A 27,279-nucleotide genomic window follows, 5' to 3' on the forward strand; every position below is an offset into this window, starting at 1 on the left:
GAAATTGGTTAACCTATCAAGGTTCTTTGGTTTCACTCTTTTTCAAAGAAGCAACTTAGTTTTACCTCTTCTCTTCCTCTTCCGTTTCTCTCCGGTGCCATCCTAGATCTCGGGACGAGATCCTCTTGTAGTGGTGGAGTGTTGTAACGCCCCAAGACCGGAGCTTCATATGCCTTCCATGGTTTCCGAGTTTCATCGTGTGATTTGTTTGGTTCGTTGCTTTCATCTTTGCATCATGTCATCATGCACCTTTTTTTTAAACTCAAATAAATAAACCGTATGGATCTTCGGTCCATTTAAATCGAGGGATATTCACAATGGTGATTTCTCTTTAGAACATATACTCCCAATATTATTAGGGAGCTATGATAGATATTCCATTCTTATGGAATCACCAAAAACACACTTGCAAATATTCCCCATGCCTTTGTTATCTCGCCTCTTGACCTCGAACTTTGTCCGTAAATTCTTTCGTCATTTTCCCGAGCTCCACCGAGATTCTCAATCATTTCTGGACCATCCGAGCACCCACTTTCTATTAGAACCCATTTGAATTAAATTCAAATGAGTGTGGACCTAGTTTGCCCAAACCTCTTCCAACCATTTTTGTTAAATCCTTCATATTTTGTTTGTCTAAGGAAAATATCCCTGTTGGTCTAATTCCTTTTCTAACTCTCTCTTTCTTTTCTCCAAAGTTCTCTTTATTTTTATTTTTTTAATGGAAGCCCAATTCAGCTTTCCAGGCTAGCCTTCTCCTTCTCTCTTCCTAGTCTTCCTATAGCCCAGCCCAACGAGGCCAGCCACCTAACCTTTTGGCCCAAGGCTCGCACCCCTCCTAACCCTAGACTTCGTGGAACTTTGCCCGATCCATCTCCCCTTCCCCGATCCATCTCTCTCCTCTTCGTTTCTTCCTCCTGGCGCCGCCGCAGAGTGATGAGCAGTGCCCCACGCGCCCGCACCCGAAACCGCCCCGTGTTTGACTCCCTCCTCCCTTGATGCGCCGCTAGAGAGGGAGAGAGAGAGAAGCGCCGCACCTCCCTCTTCTTCCTCTGCTCCGGTCAACACCGAACCGCCGTCCTCGACTACCCCGTTCCCGCGCGCGCCGTGGCACCCTCCAGCTGCGTCGCGCCCGTCGTCTACCGCCGCTCCAGCCGTCTTCGCCGGAGTACCACCAGGAAGCGGGGCCCTTATGCACCATGGCCGCCTCCCTCCTTTGCACCTGTGCCTCGACCCGTTCCCCTCTGCCTCCTCATCATCCCTGACCCAAGCCGCCGGACCCGGCCAGATCGAGCCGGCCCGCGTCCGCCATCACCACCACCTTGCTTCATTGCTCTTCGGACCAGCTCTGTTGCCAGGAGCCGCTGCCTCCCCGCGTCGTCCGCTGTTGCGTTGTCATCTCCAGCCACCTGCACCCTCACCTCCTCTGCTGAACGACTATGGTGCCGCTCGATTTGGGCGTCGTTGAGCCTCTGTTCGCCGTCGTTTTCACCACGAGCCCCGTGCCCGCTTCCTGCCGCTGCTCACACATCTGCCAGGCCTTCCTGCTGGCCACCAGAGCCTTTTGGGCTACCGTTGTTTTGGATCGACAAGGACGACAACGCTAAGTACCACAACTACAACATGTGTGCATTTTTGTCAAGTCTGACTACGACAAACAACTACGCGATGAGACGCCAAGTACCACTACACCCGGAGACCTTGGAACCGTCAAGTCCAACAATGATTGTGCACAACTACCATCACGCCCGGGAACATCAGATGCATCAAGTTCCCTTTTTGAAAAGTGTACCACTACCACTGTCTTCGCAATCGCTAAGAATGACAAGTACCTTGACGCCCGATGCATAGAACAACTACTGTCGCCGATGACCCGGGTAGCAGAAATGCCAAGTACCCCTTCGAGTTGACGAGACCGGCAAGTTCGAAGACCCCAAGTACCTCTTTGAAACGATCGAGTACCACTACCGTCGACCCTCGGAGTCCCCGTGGACATCAAGTTCCTCATTGTGACCCCGAACACCTACGGAGTGTGTACAACTACGAAGCGAGAACGACTACTTCCACTACGAACGTCCCGAGAACGTCTACTTGCTCTACTTTGCACCGAACGAGAACTGTCCCATTTGCACGCTCTAAAGGTATAACCCCGAGACGACTGCCCGTGAACGAATGCATGTGATGTATGAGAGGATCATGGTTGCACCGTGTCGGAGTTGTTCTTTGCGAGTTCCTTGTTGCCTTGTCATCGACATGTGGGAACCCGGTATCCGGGAGCACCCCATCATCTTGCATGTCACACTCACACCCACTTCCTTTTGCCCCGGTATCCCTGTGAGTTACCGGATCATCGGAATGTTGCCGTGGCATCATTTCCGTTTCGCCGCTGTGGCACCTTTTCTGTCGTAGTTGCCGTGGCACCCCTTTCGTTTTCGCCACGATGACAAATGCCTCATATCTTATCATGTGAACATTTTCATAAATAGTGCATAAAACTTTCACATGCCATCCGCATCATGATAATAACATTTAAATGTTTAAAATTGTTGTTGCACCAAATTTGCTAATGCATATGGGGATTACCGGATTTGTTGCTTGTTATATTCGGCCCCATTTAAATTGTTTATTTGTAACACCCCGATAATCATGCTACAGTAACCTCACCCTAATGTGCCAGGTCATCATGTTTTACTAAGCCATTTTGCCACTTAATGAAAGCTAGGGTCAAGTTCAAATTCCAAGGACAAGTCAAATTATAATTTCTTCAAACTATAAAACTAAAATGTTTGAATTTTAGTATAAATTCCCCTGATTAATTATCATGTTGACACCAACATTATTTGACCTACAAATTAGTCCCTAGCAACAATTGTTACGGACCAACATCACCTTTTTATTCCGGTTACACTCAACACTAAATTCAAAATAATTCAAAGTGGCCTCAAACTATGTGAGCTAATGCAAAATATTACCTAGTAATTATGTGCCAAGCTTCAATGTGAACAAAGTCATTTGGTAATAAAATAAAATGCAAAGCTGAGACTAAAGATGAAAACAGAAAAGAAAATGTAAGAAGAGAAAAGAGAAAGAGAAACGGACTAAACTAGTACTACTTAAATGGGCTCTAGTGTGCACATGGCCCAGCCCACTCCCAGCCTTTCCCCTACCACCACGTACACAGGGGGGAGGCAGGGGCCATGGCGTGGCAGCCATCCCATGGTGCCATGATCGGATGGCCACCACGTCGCCTCCCTCGCCCTATAAAGTCGCCCACCGAAACCCTAATCCCCATCTCACTCGTAGCCCCTGGGATCCCCCATTGGCCCCCTCCTCTTCTTCTCGAATTCGAGATGGAACAACTCACGGTCACCGTTGCCTCGTTGTCATCGTCGCGGCCACCCACCTCTCCGTCATGCGGGAGCACGTCCGGGAGGTCCGTCATGGCTGGCTTCGTCCGTTTCGGACACCAGACCAAGCCAGGGCGCTGCATCGCCAACGCCATCATCGTCTTTTTCATCCGGCCATCGCCATCTCGCCATCGATCCGCACCGCTCCGACCACCCCGGCCTTGCCGTCTGCACCTCCAGCCTCACGGTGAACTACCCCTCCATCTCCCCCTATTTTCCCCTTTGATTCGATGCCGTAGGCTGCTCTTCCCGTCGTGCTCGATGTTTTGTGTTGTAGCCATCCTCAGCCGCGCCCATGTTCGTGCCCGACCGCATCTGGCCATGCGCGCCGCTTCCTAGCCGCACTCAGGCGCGCGACCGCTGCCTGCCCTGCGCCAGCGCCGCTGGCGGCCGCGCCTCCGCGTGCGCGTGGCCTCGCTCGAGCCCTCGCTCCTTCCTGCGTCTTCTTGCTGCTAGTGTTTTTGTTTTCTTAAGTTGTTGCTCCTCTTACCAGCTGCCGCTGCAACTTTGCTGCTCTGCCGCTGCTGCCCGCAGCCCGTCCGCCGCCGCTGCTCTTTGCTACTGCCTGCTGATGCTGCTGCATGCTGTGGCCCCTGTAGACTCTAGTGCGTGCGTGCGTGCCCAATGCAAGTGGCCGGCTTGGCCATGGCCGCTGGGGCTAGCCCCTGCTTTCTTTAGACTAGATAACATTAGTGGTTAGATTAGTCTATGTACAGATTAGTCTATTTACAGATGACATGTGGCCCCTTTTAATTAGGTTTGTTTTATTTATTTGTTTAGGTAAAGAGTCAAATGACATGTGGGCCACACTTGCCTTTTTGACTAGTCAAATTGACTTGGTCAATTCATATTAAACTAAATAAAAAATCCATAAAATTATTTAAAACTTTGAAAAATCATATAAAATAATCCGTAGTTCGAATGGAAAAACTTTGTACATGAAAGTTGTTCAGAACGACAAGACGAATCCGGATACGCAGCCCGTTCGTCCGCCACGCATCCCTAGCATAGCAAACACGCAACTTTCCCCCTCCGTCTCCTCTGCCCGAAAACGCGAAACACTGGGGATACTTTCCCGGATGTTTTCCCCTTCACCGGTACCACCTCGTACCGCATTAGGGCACACCTAGCATCACGCTTTGTCATGTCGTACATTGTCATGCATTTGTTTGCATTATATTTATTGTTTCTTCCCCCTCTTCTCTCGTTAGACACCGAGACCGACGCCCTGCTACCCAGTACGACTACGTCACCGACGACCCCTCCTTGTCTAAGCAACCAGGCAAGCCCCCCCCCCCTTGATCACCAGATATTGCCTATTCTTCTCTATACTGCTTGCATTAGAGTAGGGTAGCATGTTACTACTTTCAGTTAATCCTATACTGCGGCATAGCCTGTCCTTGCTACTACTGTTGTTACCATTACCTGCTATCCTACTGCTTAGTATAGGATGCTAGTGTTCCATCAGTGGCCCTACATTCTTATTTGTCTGCCATGCTATACTATCGGGCCGTGATCACTTGGGAGGTGGTCACGGGTATATACATATATACAAAATATATGATACTTGTGGTGACTAAAGACGGGTCGGCTCGTAGGAGTACCCGCGAGTGATTCACGGATTGGGTCCGAAAGGACGTTTGTCCCGACGGCCCTCTGAGTGGATCTTTGTGGCGAAGCGACAGGGCAGGTTGAGACCACCTAGGAGAGAGGTGGGCCTGGCCCTGGTCGGCGTTCGCGGTTATTTCAAAATAACACGCTTAACGAGATCTTGGTATTTGATCTGGGTCTGGCTATTGGCCTATACGCACTAACCATCTACGCGGGGACAATTATGGGCACTCGACGTCGTGGTATCAGCCGAAGCCTTCGTGACGTCAGCGACTGAGCGGCGCGCGCCGGATTGGACTGGAATGCCTGCTAGGCTAGATCTGCTTCCGGCCGCGTTCGCAACGTGTAGGTGTGCAAAGGGCGATGAGCCCAGACCCCTGCGCCATATGATTTAGACTGGCGTGCTGGCCTCTCTGTTGTGCCTAGGTAGGGCTGCGGCGTGTTGATCTTCCGAGGCCGGGCATGACCCAGGAAAGTGTGTCCGGTCAAATGGGATCGAGCGTGTCGGGTTATGTGGTGCACCCCTGCAGGGAAGTTAATCTATTCGAATAGCCGTGATCTTCGGTAACAGGACAACTTGGAGTTGTACCTTGACCTTATGACAACTAGAACCGGAGACTTAATAAAACACACCCTTCCAAGTGCCAGATACAACTGGTGATCGCTCTCTCACAGGGCAACGAGGGGGGATCATTGGTTAGGATTATGCTACATGATGCTACTTGGTGAAATTACCATCTACTCTCTTCTTCTGCTGCAAGATGGAGGTTACCAGAAGCGTAGTCTTCGAAAGGACTAGCTATCCCCCCTTATTCCGGCATTTTGCAGTTCAGTCCACATATGATACCCTTATTCCATTGATACCAATGCATACGTATGTAGTGTAGCTCCTTGCTTGCGAGTACTTTGGATGAGTACTGACGGTTGCTTTGCTCCCTCCTTTCCCCCTTTCTATACCCGATTGCTACGACCAGACATTGGAGTCCAGGAGCCAGACGCCACCGTTGATGACGACTACTACTACTCGGGAGGTGCCTACTACTACGTGCAGCCCGCTGACGGCGACCAGGAGTAGTTTAGGAGGATCCCAGGCAGGAGACCTGCGCCTCTTTCGATCTGTATCCCAGTTTGTGCTAGCCTTCTTAAGGCAAACTTGTTTAACTTATGTCTGTACTCAGATATTGTTGCTTCCGCTGACTCGTCTATGATCGAGCTCTTGTATTCGAGCCCTCGAGGCCCCTGGCTTGTAATATGATGCTTGTATGGCTTATTTTATTTGTAGAGTTGTGTTGTGATATCTTCCCGTGAGTCCTTGATCTTGATCGTACATGTTTGCATGTATGATTAGTGTACGATCGAATCGGGGGCGTCACAAGTTGGTATCAGAGCCGACTGCCTGTAGGAATCCCCCTTCCACACTCCTTGGCCGAAGTCGAGTCTAGACATTACGAAACTTTTTACTAACATGGTTGTGTTCCTTACGGGCCCACGTTGCCATCTGGGTGGTATTAGGATCTTTTACTCCTTGATCCTTACTCTGGGACTCTGAACTCTCTTCTATTCGGGTTAAATGATTTTGCTAACTCTAACTCTAGGTTCTCGTTAATAGTTTCTCCCGAAGAACCCCTTCATTCCAGATGATGGCCTGCTTCACCAGAAGATTCCGAAGATACTCTCCATTATTCTTTTGAGACCTTGTGTCCACCACTTTTGCTATTCCCGACCACTGATAAATCCTTATGATAACTTCTTACACTTGTCGTTCTTACCTTTATTCCTAGTTGCCCCTGTTATTACTTGATACCCTGAAAATTTCTTCGATAATTCGAGAATCCTTTGTGCCCACCGCTTTGCAGCTCTTTGCCGCAGACATACCCTTACGGATAATTTCTCGCACTTATCGAGTATCCGCTCATCCCCAGTTGATTCATGTATTTCACAAAAGTCTTCAAAATACCATTCGATCCCCGAAAATCCTCAACAACTTATTGATCTTGAAATTCTTGCTTGCTTGCATTGTGGTTAATCCCATAAGTCTCGTAATCTTATTGACATCCCTTGTCTTTATTATCTTAAGTCTGTTGATTCAGTATGTTGAGGATGCTCGCATTCCTTAGTCGAATCCTAGAATTCATCCTTCTGGCTCAGATGTCATTTTAAACATGAGCTGGATCTCGACCAATCAAATTGTCGTCGATTGTACCCCTAAGGCTATTCAACTTATCCATCCCTAAAATCAGAGCATTGCTTCTGATCCATTGTCTTGGAATTCATAATTCCTTTGCATTTGAGCTTTGAGTTAGTCAGTTGTTTCTATAATCCGATGCACTTGCATTCATTCTTCGTTTGATAGAGTACCGAAACTCACATCAGCTCCGTTGTAGACCACTAGACCTCTTGTTGGATTATTATCCGACAGTGTCCTTCATACTCCAATAACCTTCTGAGCCTTTCCATGAATATATAAAGCCTTTGGTAAATTGTATCCTCTGTTTTCTCAACCATGCTCCGTTTTCCAGCTGGTGGTATTTACTATTGAAGCTTGTGGTATATGTTTCCATGATACCATGACGGGTTGAACCTATGCCTTCATTAATATGTGTGAACTTGAAAGTCTCACGATCCATACTCTTCTGGTATTTTGCTAGATAAAATTTCAACACTGCAACTTCTTCGAAAGTGAGAGGTGAATGGAAGGTTATACATTGAAGAAGTGGGAGTCGACCTTGAACTTTGTGTTCATGCCCATGGACACGATGTAGATCCTACCATAGAAGCTTCTTGTAATTATAACTATCTCGTTGATATAATATCATCTGGTATCTGTGAATCGATCCTATGCAATCGTGGTTTCGACCATATGTTCTTCTTAGATCCCATTTCTCGGGCAAGTTTAAGCACTTGTCTTCTGTGGATCAATATACCATTCTAACCTTTACTTTGATCTTTCGTCGAGTATTACCCTCCTGGTATCTCAAGATTATCATGGAACTGCATAACTTCTTACGAGTTCTTAATCTAGTGCTACATTCTCATTGATTCCAATTTTTCGTGGGCTCTGAGTTATTTAACACTCAAAGACATTGATAACTGAATTGAGTCTGCACTGTGATTCAACAACTCTTAGTAATCTTCAATGCTTACGAGTTTGTACTCGATAGTGTCATTCCCAGCTGATTGACTACATCATCATCATCAGGTTGACTGCTTGACCATTCTACATATGTCCTTCATCCTCAGGACACAATCCCGACAGTGCTCTAAGCTTACATCGAACCTTCACCATCATATTGTTTGTCTTGAGAGACAACTCTGAATTCTGAGATGGCATCTTATCTATGGTTATAATAACCTTTTGCTTCACCATTCCCTTGGCTTGATGTCATCGCCGAGCGATTGCAACCTCATGGAGCCTCTCGACAAGATTTGTCGTGATCATCATCAACATTTTGACCCCTTCCAAGATATTAATTGAATTCATGATGAGAAGTACCCTCCTTGCCCTCGATGATTTGTGTTATCATCGACCACTTTATTACCTTCTCTCCAACACAAACTTGTTCATGTTATGGAGCTCCTTGCTATCCAGAATTTGTTCTTTACCTTGGAGTATTACCATCTTTTATGTCAAGAATGTCGTGATCGAGCTTCCACTGACTCGTCTATGATCAAGCTCTTGTATTTGAGCCCTCGAGGCCCCTGGCTTGTAATATGATGCTTGTATGGCTTATTTTATTTGTAGAGTTGTGTTGTGATATCTTCCCGTGAGTCCCTGATCTTGATCGTACACGTTTGCATGTATGATTAGTGTACCATCGAATCGGGGGCGTCACAAGATAGTATAGTTTTGTTTTGCTTCACCTCTTGCCATGTTAACCAACATTTAATATTGTTGAGTACCTAACCGAGAGAGAACTAAATAATTGATGTGGTGTTTCGTCAATATGCAACTCATTGCATATTGAGCTCCACTTAACTTGTAGAGTTGTTTGTGCACTTTACCATGCCATGCATATTTAAACCGGACATGCATCATACTTGATTGTGCACCATGCCATGTTTATGTGATGGTTGTTTACTATGTTGTTTGCTTCTTTCTGGGTTGCTTCTCTCGTTAGCTTCGGTTTCGTTCCTGAGTTGTGAGGATCCGTTTGACTACGTCTGTTTGCCTTCTTCTTGGACTCGCTCTTCTTCCTTGCGAGATCTCAGGCAAGATGACCATACCCTCGAAATCACTTCTATCTTTCCTTGCTAGTTGTTCGTTCTATCGTGATGTCACGCTACCTACCACTTGCTATATCATGCCTCCCATATTGCCATGTCAAACCTCTAACCCACCTTCCAAGCAAACCGTTGTTTGTCTATGTTACCGCTTTTGCTCAGCCCCTCTTATAGCGTTGCTAGTTGTAGGTGAAGTTGAAGCTGGTTCCATGTTGGAACATGGATATGTTGGGATATCACAATATACCTTATTTAATTAATGCATCTATATACTTGGTAAAGGGTGGAAGTCTCGGCATTATGCCTGGTGTTTTGTTCCACTCTTGCCGCCCTAGTTTCCGTCATACCCGTGTTATGTTCCTTGATTTTGCGTCCCTTACGCAGTTGGGTGTTCTGGGAACCCCTTGACATTTCACTTTGAATAAAACTCCTCCAGCAAGGCCCAACCTTGGTTTTACATTTGCCTAATAACCTATAACCTTCCCTTGGGTTTTCGCAAGCCCGAGGGTCATCTTTATTTAACCCCCCCCGGGCTAGTGCTTCTCTAATTGTTGGTCCAAACTGAGTAGACTACGGGGCCACCTCAGGGAATCTTGAGGGCTGGTTTTACTCGTAGGATGTCTCATCCGGTGTTTCCCTGCGAATGAGATATGTGCAGCTCCTACCGGGATTGTCGGCACATCGGCTGGCTTTGCTGGTCTTGTTTTACCATTGTCGAAATGTCTTGTAACCGGGATTCCGAGTCTGATCGGGTCTTCCTGGGAGAAGGAATATCCTTCGTTGACCGTGAGGCTTGTGATGGGCTAAGTTGGGACACCCCTGCAAGGTTTTGAACTTTTGAAAGTCGTGCCCGCAGTTATGTGGCAGATGGGAATTTGTTAATGTCCAGTTGTAGAGAACTTGACACTTAACTTGATTAAAATGCATCAACCACGTGTGTATCCGTGATGATCTCTTCTCGGCGGAGTCCGGGAAGTGAACATGGTTCTTGTGTTATGCTTGAACCTAAGTAGTTTCAGGATCACTTCTTGATCACTTCTAGTTCACGACCGTTACTTTGCTTCTCTTCTCTTATTTGCGTATGTTAGCCACCATATATGCTTAGTTCTTGCTGCAGCTCCACCTCACTACTCCTTTCCTACCCATAAGCTTAAATAGACTTGATCTCGCGGGTGTGAGATTGCCGAGTCCTCGTGGCAAAAAGATACTTCCAAACAGTTGCAGGGGCCGATGATACCAGTGCAGGTGACACAACCAAGCTCAGGTGGGAGCTCGATGAAGATCTTGATCTTTGTTTTGTTTCGTTTCCTGTTGATCAGTAGTGGAGCCCAGTTAGGATGATCGGGGGTCTAGCACTTGGGGTTGTCTTCTTTTACTTTGGTTCCGTAGTCGGACCTTGATTGTATTCTGGATGATGTATGGATTATTTATGTATTGCATGAAGTGGAGATTGTAAGCCAACTCTTTATCCCTTTCTTATTTAGTACATGGGATTGTATGAAGATTACCCCTCTTGCGACAAACCTACCATGCGGCTATGCCTCTATGTCGAGCCCCGACACGTGGGAAATATAGCCGCATTGTGGGTGTTATACACAATGTTTTACCTAGGTTCGGGACCTCTCTATGGAGGTAATACCCTACGCCCTGCTTGATTTATCTTGATGAATATGAGTATTACAAGAGTTGATCTACCACGAGATCGTAATGGCTAAACCCTAGAGGTCTAGCTTGTATGGCTATGATGATGTCTGTCCTCCGGTTTATATAGATACCGGGAGGATCTAGGGTTACACAAGGTCGATTATAAAGAAAGGAACCTACATATTTAGTTACCTAGCTTGCCTTCCATGCAAGGAGAGTCCCATCCGGACACGGGTGTAGTCTTCGGTCTTCGTATCTTAACAGCCCATCAGTCCGGCCCATGGCTAACAAGCCGGACGCCCGAGGACCCCTTAGTACAGGACTCCCCCAGTTGCATTGACTCATATTAACAGAGACATTCTCTTAAAACAACATTCGTTAAAAATGTAATTTACTTTTAGTAGTGACATTGCTTCAATTTTCCAGCGGCATTCTTATATTAACAACAGCAAAATAGTTGTATGGGACATGGGACATGCCAACAACATGTGCGTCCACACGTATAAATGGGTGATGCAGAGTATGTTGCCAAGCATCATATCTGCGTTGGTACCATATTTGTTCTCTTTGAACCTTTTTCCTATGTGAGGGCAGCAAATATAGTCCTGCACAAACCACCCGGCCCCCAATTTCTTTCCTTTTTCAACAAAGAGATAGGTTCCTTACAGATGTGTGTACTGGGTTACCCCCTTTTTCTCTTTTCGACCAACAAAGCGGCTGGTTAGCCAGTTTATACTACTTTCCTTGCCTCCTTTCCTCGTTGAACCACGTCCTAGGTTCATTCTCCACCCCACCCCACCCTTCTTTCCTCTTTGAATCAATACCTAGATTCAACTACAGAATCAAAAAACATTTGCATGCAGCGAGAGCAATGATGGTTTTAAAGAAAGTTATACCTTAGGGTCGTCGGGGTGTGGCTAGGCGTACTGCGGGAGGCCGGATCTGCCCACACTACGTACGACAGCAAAGAAAAAGGGGTCGGTGGCCCTCCCGCACAGGTGCTGAGTGAAAGAGAACAACACAGTCGGCAGTGGATTGCTTCCCTCGCCGAAGGCGATAGAGTGAACGTTGCACCTCCTCCCCTTCTCAGTGTGACGTGATCCGGACGGCTCCTTCACCATCTATGAGGGGGGAGAGAGACAGAGGCCAACTCAGTCTTGTTTAGATCTGGTGACGAGGGTGAGAGACTGTGAATATATCAAACCCTAGCAAAGGAACGCCGAGCCTCCAGCGTGTATATATGTGCGGCGAGAGTGTGGAGAGTGACCCTAGCGAACAAGTGCTGAGGCTCTAGCTTATATAGTACTCATGTATACTACTAATATATAGTGGAGTGGTTTACTTTTTCTCTCCATAACAATCGTTTTAAATTGTGTAAGTATGAAACGAAACTCTTTATTTAATGTACCAGTGAAGAAAACTACTTATGGTCAACTAACGATCCATGCTTCCTGGTCACACTTCCTGTCCTTCACGTGTGGTACACTACCCTTAGTTAAGTGAACAACCACACATGCGCCAAATTATCGGAAACGTGTGAGAGTGTGTACAAATAAAGAATTTTAATTTCAATTATCGGAAAGGTTTGAGAGTATGTACAGTTTGCCCTCTCTCAATAATTATGGTTTGTTGTGTTCGGCCTAAACTTGGTCAAACTTTACAAAGTTTTACTTCAGTCAAATCAAATATGTAGAGTTAATAAAAATGGAGGGCTACTACGTCCATCCGGGTTTTTAGTCCCAACCATTTTTTAATTAAAGTCTGACCACATATTTAGTTAATAGCTGGACAAATAAAATTACAGGGGAGCTGAAGACAAAGTTGTGAGAAGGCTTAGGAATCAATACAAAACTTACGCTCTTAGTACCAACATCGATCCTTGTTCGAGGAAACATTTGGTTCATAGCCAATTGTGTGATAAAATTGCACCAACGTGAAATACGACTGCGTCTCCAACGCAACCAAGGTGAACTGATGAAGGATATCATCTTTGTGGGTAACAAGCAAAGAGCACTGATGGAAGACGGCTTGTTTTCATTGAAAATCGACCAGCTTCACTAGCCGATGCGACCATGATAAACAACCATGAGCATCGATAGGTCATCATGGTGATGCATCATCCATTTGGCATCAAGTTTGGGTGAGGCACCACGAAGTTCGACAAATCCTCACTGTGGTATGTTTCTTCTCGGTAATCAAGCTCCAGGAAGGAAGAATCATGTGGCAGAGGATAGTGAGGCGGAACAACAATGGCCATCCAATTTTGTGCAGTTCCACTACAATTGAGGAAGACATGCCCATGTATGGAGATACGCATCGCTATTTGAAAAAAAAGGATATAGTGTTGTTACTTTGTTTTGGCAGTGGTACAAGATTAACAGCGACATCTCAATTATCAATAAGAATTAAGGAAAAGTACACCAACAGAAAGAAGCATCATGATTATCTTGATGGGAACTAAACTGGGGTACCCAAGAAAAAAGCAGAACAGAAGCATTAATGAGAAGTACTTAAAAGGGATGTCACTTTACCATGGGCATTGCTTCATTTAACCGGTGATAGTATTAGATTAGCAGCAGGAATAGGGGCATATGGACAATGACTGCACAACCACCATGTATTTTTTGTCAAAACAACACGTACACCTCCACCGAGGCATAAACCAGGACAACTTTTCGAGTGGCCTTTCCTCTATACTAGTAAAATATAGGTGATGTTAGACCAGCTGACGAACCCTAGCTACTATACATGGGGAGCTGGGGAGTAGTGGCATAGAAGAAAACCCGCATGCAGTGACCTTGGGAGTTGGACTAGTACAATGAAGCATGAAATACAAAAGAAGTTTTACCTCAGGTGGGCGAGATGTCGCTTAGGCGGGCGGGCAGGATCTGCCCACACGACAACAGCGAATAAGGGCACGGAGGACCTTCGTCCACGCCAGCACCGGCTCAGGCGGTGTGCACCGGCTTCCTCCATCGCCGATGGCGACAACATCAATGCTGCACCTCCTCACCTCCCGCAACGGACGGGATTCGACCGGATCTGTGACCACCGGTGAGGAGAGAGATAGAGTGGACACTGTCATCTTGTTTAAATATGGAGAGGGTGAGAGAACGAGACGCGAGAAACCCTATCAAACAAGAGGCTATGTATACAATGGAGTAAAAAACTCTCTCCATAGCAGTGGTTTTAAATAGAATACGCGCGTTCCCGGAAAAAAGAAACGAAAACTGTTGGACAAAATGTTTTAACGTACCAAGAAAGAAAACTCGATCAAAAACACGCTCCCGCTTCCAGGTCGTAGTTTGTATCACTCACGTGTGGACCATGACCCTCCATTATTAAGTTAACAAATTAAAGGGTCAAATTATTACGTACTTAGGCTGCCTCTTCGTGTACAAATGCGCCCCATCGTGTACTCGTGGGTATCTCAAAGGCAAAGTGAGTGCGTGTACATCTCTTCTCGTACGTCGTACTCCATTTATATCACTTCATATTGTTTCCCACTCCTATGATATTCCTGTCCTAGGAACAAAATGAGGCGATACTAAGTCTGTGTGTGTAGGGAGAACGAGACATCGATGGTGTGTGTGAGTAGTCGCGAGAGTCGTCGCGCACACACACATAGACATAGACATGCATATCCGTGTTTACGTAAAATTCCATCTCCATCTCCGATCATATTTGTCCAACTGGCACATTATTTACATTGTTAATTATATACGCAACAATATTTACATACATCATCTCTTGTTTGCAGGCGTCTGGACCGCTGCCACGCCCGCTCCTGACCAACTCAAACCCTCTTCATCACACATGCGTGCTTGCCGCCCGAAACGGTCAGTGCCGCATTCATGCCCGGCCAGAGCAGACGCGACCTCTCACTGGCGCCGACATTAATGCAGCACACCGGCCGAGAGAGCATCTCCTGCGCCACTTCTGGTGCACGTGACTGCTCTGTGTTCAGAGGTCGCAATAGCCGGCCACAACATGCATGTAAAAAGTTATTGGGAGTCTGTCCTACAGCTAGCTGTCCTCCCCCTCCTTGTCAATATCTTCCAGTAGTGCTAGTACTCCATGGTGCGATCCATCGACAAGCAGGCAGGAAAGTTATAGTATACTTGGTTTGCGGTGAGTGGCCTGCTGAGCGACCGTGTGGGTTGGAGCCGTGGAGGAGGGTGAGACACGAACGCGACAGGCATGATTTAAACATTGGTTTCGCTCGATGGCGCGACCCAACGAAACAAAACGTTGGTTTCTCTCCGTTTTCATTTTTCTCTCTAGAAAAACGGAAAATTTCCACTCCATTTTATTCCTACTCCAAGGTTTCCCCGTTACAACATTCCATCAAATACAAAGGAAAACTAACACGCATGCTGATGCATCTCAATGATTCATAGATCATAGCCAATATTTACTTCACAACTAAAGACAAAAGTTGTGAGAGTGTGTACAAAAAAACTACTGATGGGGTCCCTACAACGTTAACCCTGAACCCTAAATAGGATTTAATTTCATGGCTAGGTAGAACCTGTCAAAGGAAAGACGGCTGGCACCCTCGGATCATACGATGCTTTTGTGCAATTCCACTAAAATTGAGCTGAGCATCCCTGTTGGCAAAGATATTGAAGAAGTGTTATTAGAATAATAGTATTGCACTAGTTCATGAGACATAAACTCATCACAAATAGAAGCTGGTAGAAGTAGAGAAAGATCCACATGGAGATGGAGCTACATGGGGAGCTATGACAGTGGAGCAAGCCGGCTCCAAAAGTAAGTTGTACCTGGGACACCGGGCTGTAGCTAGAAGGGCGGTTGGGAGGCGGCATCAGCCCATACCGCAGGGACCCCCGATCGGGATGAACCGACAGTGGGTTTTCTCCCTCACTGCTGTCGACCGCGTCTATGCAGAACATCGTCCCCTTCCACCCAGCGGCGGGATCAGGCCGGATCTGTGACTAGCGGTGTGGCCACCGTCGTTCTATTCTTGTGAAGAGAGCAACCCAGGCAAGCAAGCTTGTAGCTTAGGCTCCTGCTAGTGTATATATAGGGGAGCGGTTTTCTCTCTCCATATCAACAATTTTATATTGCGTACGTGTCATTGAAGAGTGAAATGATGGTTGCTTCTTCCGACTAACTTACTATCTAATATGACTACTCCTGAGTGGCCCCGACACGTACTCCCCCTACGTGTATGACCGTTCCTGAGTCGCACTTGTACTTATCTCTATTTCCTAGCATGACACATGGAAAGGATGCGCATAGAGGAATTTTGTTACTGCACGTTGTTACATTGTACTACTAGTACCTACTCCCTCCTTCCGGTTCACTATGAGTACTCCCTCTGTCCTGGCTTATTGGTCCCCTATGTACTCAATTCATGGGCTCGTTTTCCTCAAGAAATTGTCTTTACCAACGTATTAATATCGGGAATGAATGCGTGAACAACGAATGATTAAACCTTGAATGTCAGGGACTACAACCTCGTGCATGCATGCAATAGTCACACGTACACATGGACGCAAAAACGAGCGCGACGCCCTAATGCATGCATATCCGAGCACACGACGGAACACACACGATCACGCTCAAGTGCTCAACCTACATGTGCATGCACACACATACTCAGCCAGGGTGAGCTAGTGACCGTATAAACACCGGAAAATGTATATATTGAGCGCAATGAGCGCATTATAAAGTCCACTGACCGTACTTTTACAAATATATAGTGACAGGCAGTGTATTTATCTCGTTTCAAATTATGCCATATTAACCGGAAAGGAGGCAGTTGTTGACGCTCAGTAACTTGAGGCTATAATGAGATGAGGTTAAAATTATGATTTCATGTCATCATTTGATGGCTCTCTTCAAGATGATCAAAATAGATATGGAGACCGGTCCAAAACGGAGCTTAGATGCGAAAGTTATGACAATCTTAGAGATGCTTGTATTGACACCAAATTAAAGAATGGCGTGAAACCTAATTAAGATGACCTTGGATGAAAAAACGTTCAACTGCAAAGTACTTCTTCTCGTCAAAGCAGATGATTTTGATATAAAAATCATCCCCATCCGAGGTCATATGCAAAAGTTACATGCAAAACCGTGCGCTGCAGCAATGTTTGGCCGGATCATCCGGGATGGGGTCCGGATCATCCGGGAAATTGATGCACTAAGACAACAGATGGTTTGTGATGAAGCCGGATGATCTGGGTCCTGTTCTGGATGATCCGGGTGGAGGGCGGACAATCCGGGTAGAAGTCCGGACGTCCGGACAACTTTTTTGCTACAGACTTTACAAAACGGCCCGAAACGCCCTCAAGATGGCCTCAGATCGAAAAGTGTTCAACATGAAAGTTGTGCGACTCGTTGAGACGGTAGATTTTGATATAAAATTGTCCAAATCCGAGGTTGTTTGTCGATTCTAGAGCAAAAACAGTGAGGTGCTGTCAGAAAACTAGGCTAGGCCAGATCATCCGGGCCTTGAGCCGGACATCCGAGCCGGAGGTCGTGAATAGTCCGTGTTTTGGTAGGTTTTGATGATTTGGACAGCTAGGCAAGTCATTTTCTTGTACGGGAAGTCCATCCGCCTCTTATATAGACAAGAGGTGATGGCCGATTGAACAAGAACACACAATCGAACAATCATCTACCACTTTTACCTTTACTTTTATCTCTCTCCCTAGTTCTTCTTCTTCCTCTTTCTTCGTCTGTTCTTCTTGTTGCAGGGTGGCGAACCTCGAGGTCCTAGGGGCGATCAAGTCGACCTAGGGTAGCCCATAGCCGCCGCGCGCCCTGACGGGGTCCCTCCCGGGCGTGTGGGGTTTTGGGTCTACAAAAGCGCCCGCTGGATTGTCTTGCGTACCGTGCTTCTGGACGGGTCTCCTTCGAAGTGAGCTGCGGCGCATCACCCTCGGCGTTGGAGGTACACGGTGACGTGTTCATGTGCGAACACACTTTTTGGTGACTCCGCTGGGGATGAAGCTTTGAACGGTCTCTGGCCCGTTCTTGCTACGAATAGATCGTTATCAAGAAGTTGTGATCTACAAAGTTAATATGAATACCCAATTCTCCCTTGTAGATGAAAATAATTCATATGTTGTTGCTAGATCACTTAATGAGCATAATGTATCGGCTAGCTCTAATTTCATCAATCATGCATCTAATTAAGTGCAAGGGCCGACGCAAAATAATCTTCATGCTTCAAATCCTTATGATTTTAGCAACATACAACATATGTATCCTAACTCTCATGCATTGGCAACCCCACAAATACATATGTCGATGAACAACATGATGTTAAAAATTTCCAATAGCATGCAACATAGTGTTTCATCTTTATATCCATCGGCAAATAACTTGTAGTGTGTTAATCCAAACATGCCGGTGGATATGGGAATTGGCCATGTTACTACTAGTTATTCGGCCAATTACCCTCAAACATCATATGCTAAACCTAATGCTACTATTTTTTTGGCACCATACGCAACTGTTGATATCCATAATTTGGCTCCGCACCTTCATGGTCATGGCCGAATAAGTGAAACTTCTGCAGGAGCACAAATGCCTTCACCTACTACCATGGCATATCATGACCCCCTGCACAATTACAGAATTTCGGCAACATCTCATTGCTGAAAGAGTCTAAAAGCATCGGCGGGCAACCATATCCAGACTGGGTGGTTGAGAACAAGCTTACATTCTGTTGGGATTTGTGCAAATCCATTCGAAAGGAACTAATAGAAGGCGGGAAGCCTCATGATTTTGCTGCAGTAAAAGCTAGAGTTGTGCAAATGATGCATTCGCCCAGTGTTGTACCATCCAGTGCACCCCCTAAACAATTGCAAAGTTTCGGCACCTCATTGCCGAAAAAGTCTGAAAGTATTGGGGGGCAATCTTGATACGTCCATTTTGCATCATGCTTTCATATCGATATTTATTGCATTATGGGTTGTTATTACACACTATGTCCCAATACTTATGCCTATTCTTTCTTATTTTACAAGGTTTACAAGAAGAGGGGGAATGCCGGCAGCTGGAATTCTAGGTTGGAAAAAGAGAAAATATTAGAGAACTATTCTGCACATCTCCAAAAGTCCTGAAACTCCACGGGAGCACTTTTCAGAATATATAAAAAATATTGGGCGCAAGAAGTACCAGAGGGGGGCCACCCACCAGCCACGAGGGTGGGGGCGCGCCCTACCCCCCTAGGCGCGCCCCCTGCCTCGTGGGCCCCCTGGTGGCCCTCTGATGCCCATCTTTGGCTATATGGAGTCTTTCGTCGAGGAAAAAATCATAAGCAAGCTCACGGGACGAAACTCCGCCGCCACGAGGCGAAACCTTGGCAGAACCAATCTAGGGCTCCAGCAGAGCTGTTCTGCCGGGGAAACTTCCCTCCGGGAGGGGGAAGTCATCACCATCGTCATCACCACGATCCTCTCATCGGGAGGGGCTCAATCTCCATCAACATCTTCACCAGCACCATCTCATATCAAACCCTAGTTCATCTCTTGTATCCAATCTTTGTATCCAAACTTCAGATTGGTACCTTTGGGTTGCTAATAGTGTTGATTACTCCTTGTAGTTGATGCTAGTTGGTTTACTTCTGTGACGCCCCGAGACCGTTGCGCTAGGTGTCCTCCAGTTATTCGCTGTTGTTGCCTTGTCATTTGCTTGCGTGTTGCATCTTGTCATGTCATCATGTGCACTGCATCATCATGTTTTCAAAACTTGCATCCGTCCGAGTTCCCCCAATTCCGTCCGTTGTCCGTTCTGAGCCCAACCACACTTGCACGTGCCCGCGGCATGTCCGAAATAATATTTTATAATTGGCCGAAAAATGTTCTCGGAATGGGTTGAAAGTTGTCGTGTGGTCTTATTTTAGTGTAGATAGACCGCCTGTCAAGTTTCATCGCATTCAGAGTTCGTTTGATAGCCCAACCGTTAAACTATAGCGGCAGTATAGCCGGTCTTTTCGTCGGACGTTTTCAGTCTCCGGAGACCCTGCCGGGCTGCATCTCTCCCCTCTTCTCTCAGACCAACCCGCTCTCCACAGTCCACCTAGGCCCAGCCTACCCCTCTCTGCGCAGCACATCGGCCCCTCGCGCGCGTCCGAAAGTTGTCCCGAACCCGACCCGGACAGTCGTCACCGATGGGTCCGGATCATCCCCAAACATCTACAAAACATCTCCATTTTGTTAATTGGGCCCCCTAACCTATTTATCCGGTTCGTCCGATTAAGATCGGAGGGAAGAGATAGCCCCTATCCTAACCAACTCACTATATAGACCAGCAACCCTAATTTCTAGGGAGTTGTCCCTGCCGCCGCCGCCGCACTCATCTTACACACTTCGGGATCCCCATCGCTTGAACCAAATCAAATCCATCTCCTCCTCGCTTTCACCTCCAACCCAACCAGCGAGCAAGCCCCCTCTCGATTCCGTTCCTCTGCCCTCCATCGCCCAAAAGAGCAAGGCCTCGCGCTAGTTCTCCCTCGCCTTCACCATCCCGCGAGCAGCAGCAACAGGACCATGGTCGCCGTCCCGCTTCTTCGAGACTAGCCACTGCTGATTTGCATCCATGCTACCTCCGCGCCGTCGAGCAGCAAGGCCGAGCCCTTGCTTCCTTCTCCTTCTTTGCTCTCTCTCTCTGCCCGAGGAGATCGAGCGAACACCTGAGCGCACTCGTCCCTGAGCCCCATGCGCCAACCTCGACCTCCTCGTCACCGGAGTCCTGCACAAGCCGCCGCTGCAGGTCGCCTCCATGCCTTTCCCACCTTCGATCGCTCAGAGCCAGCGAGCCCAGTCGCCGGTGAAGCCCCGCAGAAGCTTGTCCCGCACGCCGCGCCTCGCTGCATCACTGCTCGCACCGCCCCATCTCTGTAGCCTCCTCCTTCCTCGGTTCCGAGCAGGAGAGCACCCCACCGTCCAGCCAGGCCACCGGAACAGCCTCTCGTCAGGTCTTCCGCTCCCTGGCATGCCCCTCCTTTCTCTTTTATCCGCTTCCTATGGATGCCCCTCACCTCCCCATCTCTTCCCCCTGCAGGAACCCTTGGCGCCATCCCCATGGAGTTGCGACCGCCCTGCCGGACGTCTTGACGTCGTCGCAGTCCTCGCCGCTGGATCCGGTCGTCCCCGCGCCGTCACATCCCTGCAGCCCCGTGCCCAAACCCCATCGCACCGCGCCTGTCCAGCCTCTGCTTCGAGCAGAGGAGGACGATGACTCGTTCAGCACCCGATTCACTTCGTCGCCCCACGCGTGGGCCACGAGTCCGCCAAGGCCAAGCTCCAGCTCTCCTTTGCTTCGGCCCGTTGGCCCAACGTGAGAAGCCACCATTTTCCCCTGCCTTGTGCACTGCATACTATCCTGCACCCAACAATTTCGGCCCAGTGTGTTTTTTTTCGTGCCTGCGTTTTAGCAATTAATCCTGAGAACTGCCAGTTTTACAGAGAACCCCCTATACTTCATGCATACTTTAACTCACAAACTAAGCATCACATGTAAAAACTTAATATATGAAAGTTTCTTAGAATTTTGTCTAGTTTAATAATATGCAACTTTCATCCATGTTTAAAATGTCTAAAATGTTGTTTGTGTTTATTTTGCCTAATGCCATGCTAAAATGCTTTAATTCATAACTATTTAACCGTAACTCGGAATTTAATAAACTTTATATATAAATGGGGTAGAAAAATGCCTAGTTTATCATGGTGACTTTACTTTGCATGTTTAACAACCCTAAAATGGTGTTTAGGGCAGAACAGCACCAAACCTAATATATGCATATGGGGATATACCGGAATAGGTGTTCGTTGCTTTCGGCCTCATTTATACTTGACTAGATAGGTAGTTTTATTTTGCGTCACCCTCTTGCCATTTTTAACAACATTTAATATTGTTGGGTACATAAACGAGATCGAACTAAATAACTTGTCGTGGTGTTTCATCAATATGCAACTCGTTGCATATTGAGCTCCACTTAATTTGTAGGGTTGCTTGTGCATTTTGCCATGCCATGCCTCTTCAAACCGGACATGCATCATACTTGATTGTGCATCATGCCATGATTATGTGGTGGTTGTTTACTATGTTGTTTGCTTCTTTCCGGTGTTGCTTCTTCGGGTTGGTTCCGATAACATCGCGTTTGTGAGGAACCGTTCGACTACGTCCGTTTGTCTTCTTCCTGGACTCGTTCTTCTTCCTTGCGGGATTTCAGGCAAGATGACCATACCCTCGAAATCACTTCTATCTTTGCTTGCTAGTTGCTCGCTCTTTTGCTATGCCTATGCTGCGATACCTACCACTTGCGTATCATGCCTCCCATATTGTTGAACCAAGACTCTAACCCACCTTGTGCTAGCAAACCGTTGTTTTACTATGTTACCGCTTTGCTCAGCCCCTCTTATAGCATTGTTAGTCGCAGGTGAAGATTGAAGTTTGGTCCTTGTTGGAACATGGAGATGTTGTTCCTTGTTGGAACATGTTTACTTGTTGGGATATCGCAATATCTCTTATTTAATTAATGCATCTATATACTTGGTAAAGGGTGGAAGGCTCGGCCTTATGCCTGGTGTATTGTTCCACTCTTGCCACCCTAGTTTCCGTCATATCGGTGTTATGTTCCCGGATTTTGCGTTCCTTACGCGGTTGGGTTATAATGGGAACCCCTTGACAGTTCGCTTTGAATAAAACTCCTCCAGCAAGGCCCAACTTTGATTTTACCATTCGCCACCTAGCCTTTTCTTTTCCCTTTGGAGTCGCGCTCTCGAGGCTCATCATTATTTTAACCCCCCCGGGCCAGTGCTCCTCTGGGTGTTGGTCTAACCTGTCAGCCGCCGGTGGACACCAGGGGCAACTCTGGGCTGGCCTACCGGAAGTTTGGACAATCCGGTGTGCCCTGAGAACGAGATATGTGCAGCTCCTATCGGGATTTGTCGGCACATTCGGGTGGCTTTGCTGGTCTTGTTTTACCATTGTCGAAATGTCTTGTAACCTGGATGCTGAGTCTGATCGGAATGTCTTGGGAGAAGGAATATCCTTCGTTGACCGTGAGAGCTTGTGATGGGCTAAGTTGGGACACCCCTGCAGGGATTTGAACTTTCGAAAGCCGTGCCCGCGGTTATGGGCAGATGGGAATTTGTTAATGTCCGGTTGTAGAAAACCTGAAGTTGATCTTAATTAAAATGCATCAAGCGCGTGTGTAACCGTGATGGTCTCTTCTCAGCGGAATCCGGGAAGTGAACACGGTGTTGGAGTTATGTTTGTCGTAGGTTGTTCTAGGATCACTTCTTGATCATAGTTTCTCGAACATGCTTTGCCTTCTCGTCTCGCTCTCATTTGCGTATGTTAGCCACCAGATATGCTAGTCGCTTGCTGCAGCTCCACATCATACCTTTACCTCACCTTTAAGCTTAAATAGTCTTGATCACGAGGGTGTGAGATTGCTGAGTCCCCGTAACTCACAAATACTTCCTAAACTAGCATGCAGGTGCAGATGATACCATGCAGGTGACGCAACCAAGCTCAAGGAGGAGTTCGTGGAAGATCTTGTCCTTTGTGTTGTTTCGTTCTTGTTGATCAGTAGTGGAGCCCAGGTGGGGTCGATCGGGGATCTGTGTAGCATTTGGGGTAGTCTTCTTTTATTTTGGTTCCGTAGTCGGACCTTGAGTGTATTTGGATGATGTAATGCTTTATTCATGTATTGTGTGAAGTGGCGAGTGTAAGCCAGCTATGTATCTCTTTCCCTTATGTATGACATGGGTTGTGTGAAGATTACCTCACTTGCGACATTGCTTTCAATGCGGTTATGCCTCTAAGTCGTGCTTCGACACGTGGGAGATATAGCCGCATCGAGGGCGTTACAAGTTGGTAATCAGAGCCTTCCCCGACCTTAGGAGCCCCCTGCTTGATCGAATAGCTGGCGTTGTTGAGTCTAGAAATGTTTTGAGTCATTTAGGAATTATATATATCGGAGAGTTAGGAATTCTTTTTACTCCTCAGTCTCTTCGTTGCTCTGGTGAGGCATCCTGACATAGAGTTTTGACTCTTCTCTTCTCAAATTTCACTAAAAAAAATTTTAGGATCACGTGGGTATCTTGGAATCTTTCCGATGGTTTTAGGACGAGAACATTTTTCTTGGTGCCTGCTGACATTTAGGGGTTGTGGCAGTGTCCCGGGGAGTTGAGCTCCGAGGTGTTGTCATCACAATTTTATTGTTGCAGATCTGGAATACCTAAGATTAGTTTCGCCGACATCGAAAATTTCTTTTATGCAGTTGTTGGTGAGATAACCTCGACGCCACCTAGTACTGGGGCGGGAGTTCGGGAGTATTTCCATAACTCGTATAACGGATGCTTTTCGAAGGTTGAGGTAAACGATTTCCGAAGGTTTCTTGGTTATGTGTTGAAGGATGGATACAGCTGGATGTAGGATTTGCTAGTTTTGGGGAGATATTATGCTTCCCCTGTATCCCCAACACCTGATTGCATAACCGGAAAATTTCGGGAGTTTATAAGTGGGAATTCAAGTAGCTCTTAGGATATCTTTCCGACAGAGGTATGATATGAAATTGGGGTTCGACGTCTAGTGGTCCGCCTATTCACGGTTGGTTTATAGTGGTCTCGTTGTGTCTTAAACAGTCCTTGGCTATGTCGACTCGGGGACGCTTCGTATGTCATGTGCACTGCCTTGTACATGAATGTGTTGTACGATCGAGCCCGTGTAGGCCCCACCACGAAAACTTCGGACGAAATCTCTATCATATGTTTGTTCCGGCTTATTCTGAAAGCCAATCCTTTGTTTTGTTTTGAGTTGTGGTATTCGAGTTGCTTCGAAGTCAAATGTTGATTCCATACCTTCCCCAAGCGGTGTTCTCATACTCCGATGTGAATACCAATCCTTCATGATAATCGAGATCGTTTTATCAAGCCTTTTCAACCGGCATTTTCTCTTCAGGTGGATCCAATCTTTTCAACATTCGCAGGATCAACTCAAGCATTCTCAACGGTGTTCGTTTCATTCTCAACGGTGTTTTTCCCACCCTTGTTTTTCTTCAAGGACTCATATATCTTAATCAAGTATCGATCTTATTGATGTGAAGTCTCTTCTTTCTTTTCTTTCAATATTCTTATACGGTGATTATCAGGAAGATTCTAACGGAGCTTCAAATTCGTCACTCGTCACTCTTCTTCTTCGGTGGGTTCAAGTCAAGCTTTGTTGATCATACCCTTTCCTCATTTCTATGCTTTCTCATGCCGGTGCACCTCATAATAATTCACTTCTCGCAATCCATCTGTTCCGGAGTGCTCAAGATATCTCGAAGATTCGTGTTTTCCACTCTGCTTTCGTTCAAGATCTTTCGAAGATGTTATCTCATTCTAGCCATTTAATTCAACCGGTGCAACCTCTCTTTTAAATCTTTTCAACGACGTATCTTTTGAGTGGACCCTAACCCACAGGTTTATTCATTCTCAAAATTCAGTTGTCATTCTCCAAATCTTACCGGTGCTTTTTTGAAGTGATCTCTAATCAGTTCGTGATCCCTTCGTTCTCATGTATCTAGATTCTCTCGAGCATCTTCGTTCATTTGCAAATTCTTCCCGGTGATTCGTTATCTTTTATTCGTTCTTTTTCAATCCTTATGGTGGTTCGTTTAAGATTTCTCTTCCTTCTTTATCATAACAATTCATTCGGTGTTTCGATTCCACCGGTGGTTAGTTGAAGACCTTCTCAAGTTTGCGCCGTATCTGTCCTAATCCTTTCTTCGATAATAAGTTGTATGCAATCCGTTTGCTCGTCATCAATTTAATTGGTGAAGGAGGAGCATAACATAATTCTTATTCTTGATTCACCCAAATGATTAATTCTTTATTCCGGAGGTTCATCAAATTTTCGATTCGGTTTGTCCATCTTTCTTTTCCGGAGCTCAAAGTTATTTCAATTATATCATTCCAAAGATCCATCAAATCATTGCAAGGTTTCACCTTGTGTTTTTCGACCTCTCTTTCCTTCCGTTTGATCATTTCTTTTGTTACCAGAGTTCTTCATGAAGGTTCTTCATGATGGTTCATCAGAGATTTAATTCCTTCTCGAAGTGTTCATCAAGTTTCTTTTCAGAGGAGTTCAAGCATTCTTCATCTTCCTATCCGGAGTGCAATTCTTTCTCCCTTGTCTTTCAGGTGGTAATATATCATTCTTCACTCACAAAAACGAAATATTTCAAATCCATCGATCACGTCAGTAGAGTTATCTTGGGTTATATTTCACCTAAAGCCTTCCCTGAGGATTGTTGCTATCATGGTGTTTATAATTGACCCAAGTTCCTCTTTATCCTTCCGGTGAAATAGTTTCTCGCCTCCTTATTCATATCAATTCAAATCCAATTCTTTTCCTGTGAGTGGCAGAATTTCACCTTATAGTTTTGAGTTGTTCTCCATAAGCCCACTATCAAGCTTATCCTTTTTCATTGTTGTTTTTCCCACAACTCCGTTTGACCCTTCTCCTAAGGATGCTTGTCAAGCTCTTTCGAGGAAGAAGATGTTGTTTTCTCCTCCGTTCATTCCATTCCATTCTCTCTTTTCTTCCGGAGGCATTGTGTTGCTGCTCTCTTCAAACCTTCTTCTTGTTCTTGTCAGGATCTTGTTCATGTCATGCTTATCCATTTAACCGGAGTGTTGTGCCCTTCTGTTCAAGTGCTTTTCGTCTTATCAAGTTTCAAATCTCTTTCTACCGGAGTGCTGTCCGAATTTGTTCTTCCTTGTCCCTCTTTTCTAACGGAGTGTTTTTCAACTTCGTGCATCTCCGTTGTATTCTTTTCTCGAAATGGCTTAACCTCTCAAGGTTCTTTGGTTTATCTCATTTGTCAAAGAAGCAACTTAGTTTTACCTCTTCGCTTCCTCTTCCTTTTTTCCCTCTGGTGCTATTCTAGATCTCGGGACGAGATCCTCTCGTAGTGGTGGAGTGTTGTGACGCCCCGAGACCGTTGCGCCAGGTGTCGTCCAGTTATTTGCTGTTGTTGCCTTGTCATTTGCTTGCGTGTTGCATCTTGTCATGTCATCATGTGCACTACATCATCATGTTTTCAAAACTTGCATCCGTCCGGGTTCCCCCAGTTCCGTCCGTTGTCCGTTCTGAGCCCAACCACACTTGCACGCGCCCGCGGCATGTCTGAAATAATATTTTATAAGTGGCCGGAAAATGTTCTCAGAATGGGTTGAAAGTTGGCGTGTGGTCTTATTCTAGTGTAGATAGACCGCCTGTTAAGTTTCATCGCATTCGGCGTTCGTTTGATAGCCCAACCGTTAAACTATAGCGGCAGTATAGCCGGTCTTTTCGTTGGACGTTTTCGGTCTCCGGAGACCCTGCCGGGCTGCATCTCTCCCCTCTTCTCTCAGACCAACCC

The 27,279-nt window shown here is 46.4% G+C and overlaps 1 long non-coding RNA gene across 1 annotated transcript; it reads left to right on the plus strand.

Annotated features, from left to right (window-relative positions):
- Positions 1-2,985: 2,985 nt before the first annotated feature.
- On the plus strand, positions 2,986-6,312 carry LOC147965082 (uncharacterized). The gene is made up of 2 exons (XR_015608121.1): positions 2,986-3,591; positions 5,990-6,312. It is a non-coding gene; the product is annotated as an uncharacterized LOC147965082 (long non-coding RNA).
- The last annotated feature ends 20,967 nt before the right edge of the window (positions 6,313-27,279 follow it).

Source organism: Triticum urartu, chromosome 6A (assembly GCF_056163025.1).
Source record: "Triticum urartu cultivar PI428250 chromosome 6A, HENAU_Tu73, whole genome shotgun sequence".
NCBI classification, from domain to species: domain Eukaryota; kingdom Viridiplantae; phylum Streptophyta; class Magnoliopsida; order Poales; family Poaceae; genus Triticum; species Triticum urartu.